The sequence below is a fragment of the Babylonia areolata genome, chromosome 10 (genome assembly GCF_041734735.1).
Source record: "Babylonia areolata isolate BAREFJ2019XMU chromosome 10, ASM4173473v1, whole genome shotgun sequence".
Classification (NCBI taxonomy): Eukaryota; Metazoa; Mollusca; class Gastropoda; order Neogastropoda; family Buccinidae; genus Babylonia; species Babylonia areolata.
This window is the reverse complement of record NC_134885.1, coordinates 40,762,027-40,764,526: the sequence shown is the minus strand read 5'-3', so window position 1 is coordinate 40,764,526 and position 2,500 is coordinate 40,762,027. Positions and strand designations below refer to the sequence as shown.

Genomic DNA, 2,500 nt, shown 5'->3' with positions numbered 1-2,500 from the left:
TGTGTACACCTGTACAGGTAGAGTTGAGGTCACTGTGTACACCTGTAGGGCTGTACAGGTAGAGTTGAGGTCACTGTGTACACCTGTAGGGCTGTACAGGTAGGGTTGAGGTCACTGTGTACACCTGTACAGGTAGAGTTGAGGTCACTGTGTACACCTGTAGGGCTGTACAGGTAGAGTTAAGGTCACTGTGTACACCTGTACAGGTAGAGTTGAGGTCACTGTGTACACCTCCAGGGCTGTACATGTAGGGTTGAGGTCACTGTGTACACCTGTACAGGTAGAGTTGAGGTCACTGTGTACACCTGTACAGGTAGAGTTGAGGTCACTGTGTACACCTCCAGGGCTGTACATGTAGGGTTGAGGTCACTGTGTACACCTGTACAGGTAGAGTTGAGGTCACTGTGTACACCTGTACAGGTAGGGTTCAGGTCACTGTGTACACCTGTACAGGTAGAGTTGAGGTCACTGTGTACACCTGTAGGGCTGTACAGGTAGGGTTGAGGTCACTGTGTACACCTGTACAGGTAGAGTTGAGGTCACTGTGTACACCTGTAGGGCTGTACAGGTAGGGTTGAGGTCACTGTGTACACCTGTACAGGTAGAGTTGAGGTCACTGTGTACACCTGTACAGGTAGGGTTGAGGTCACTGTGTACACCTGTAGGGCTGTACAGGTAGAGTTGAGGTCACTGTGTACACCTGTACAGGTAGAGTTAAGGTCACTGTGTACACCTGTAGGGCTGTGCAGGTAGAGTTGAGGTCACTGTATACACCTCCAGGGCTGTACAGGTAGAGTTGAGGTCACTGTGTACACCTGTACAGGTAGAGTTGAGGTCACTGTGTACACCTGTAGGGCTGTGCAGGTAGAGTTGAGGTCACTGTGTACACCTGTAAGGCTGTGCAGGTAGAGTAAAGGTCACTGTGAACACCTGTAGGGCTGTACAGGTAGAGTTAAAGTCACTGTGAACACCTGTACGGCTATACAGGTAGAGTTGAGGTCACTGTGTACACCTGTAGGGCTGTACAGGTAGAGTTAAAGTCACTGTGAACACCTGTACGGCTATACAGGTAGAGTTGAGGTCACTGTGTACACCTGTAGGGCTGTACAGGTAGAGTTAAGGTCACTGTGAACACCTGTAGGGCTGTACAGGTAGAGTAAAGGTCACTGTACACACCTGCAGGGCTGTACATGTAGCGTAAAGGTCACTGTGTACACCTGTAGGTTTGTACAGGTAGAATTGGTAGAATTGAAGTCACTGTGTACACCTGTAGGGCTGTACAGGTAGAGTTAAGGTCACTGTGTACACCTGTAGGTTTGTACAGGTAGAATTGGTAGAATTGAAGTCACTGTGTACACCTGCAGGGCTGTACAGGTAGAGTTGAGGTCACTGTGTACACCTGTAGGGCTGTACAGGTAGAGTTGAGGTCACTGTGTACACCTGTAGGGCTGTACAGGTAGAGTTAAGGTCACTGTGCACACCTGTAAGGCTGTACAGGTAGAGTTAAGGTCACTGTGTACACCTGTAGCGCTATACAGGTAGAGTTGAGGTCACTGTGCACACCTGTAGGGCTGTACAGGTAGAGTTAAGGTCACTGTGTACACCTGTAGGGATGTACAGGTAGAGCTAAGGTCACTGTGTACACCTGTATGGTTGTACAGGTAGAGTGCATGTCACTGTATACACCCGTACATATAGAGTTCCTGTCACTGTGCACACATGTACATAGTTCCTGTCACTGTGCACACATGTACATAGTTCCTGTCACTGTGCACACCTGTACAGAGTTTTTGTCACTGTGCACACCTGTACAGAGTTCCTGTCACAGTATACACCCGTACATATAGTGTTCCTGTCACTGTGCACACATGTACATAGTTCCTGTCACTGTGCACACCTGTACATAGTTCCTGTCACCGTGTACACCTGAACAGAGTTCCCGTCACTGTGCACACCTGTACAGAGTTCCCGTCACCGTGTACACCTGAACAGAGTTCCTGTCACTGTGTACACCTGTACTTAGTTCCTGTCTCTGTGCACACCTGTACTTAATTCCTGTGTACACCTGTACACAGTTCCTGTCACTGTGCACACCTGTACAGAGTTCTTGTCACTGTGCACACCTGTACAGAGTTCTTGTCACTGTGTACACATGTACGTAGTTCCTGTGTACACCTGTAGATAGTTCCTGTCACTGTGTACACCTGTATATAGTTCCTGTGAACACCTGTACCTAGTTCCTGTCACTGTGCACACCTGTACCTAGTTCCTGTCACTGTGTACACCTGTACATAGTTCCTGTCACTGTGTACACCTGTACATAGTTCCTGTCACTGTGCACACCTGTACATAGTTCCTGTCACTGTGCACACCTGTACATAGTTCCTGTCACTGTGTACACCTGTACATAGTTCCTGTCACTGTGCACACCTGTACATAGTTCCTGTCACTGTGCACACCTGTACATAGTTCCTGTGCACACCTGTACATAGTTCCTGTC

The 2,500-nt window shown here is 48.6% G+C and overlaps 1 protein-coding gene across 1 annotated transcript in view; it reads left to right on the top strand.

Moving 5' to 3' along the window:
* Nucleotides 1-2,500, top strand: part of LOC143286361 (MAM and LDL-receptor class A domain-containing protein 1-like) — a 78,180-nt gene that overhangs the window by 13,269 nt on the left and 62,411 nt on the right. The window lies entirely within an intron of this gene.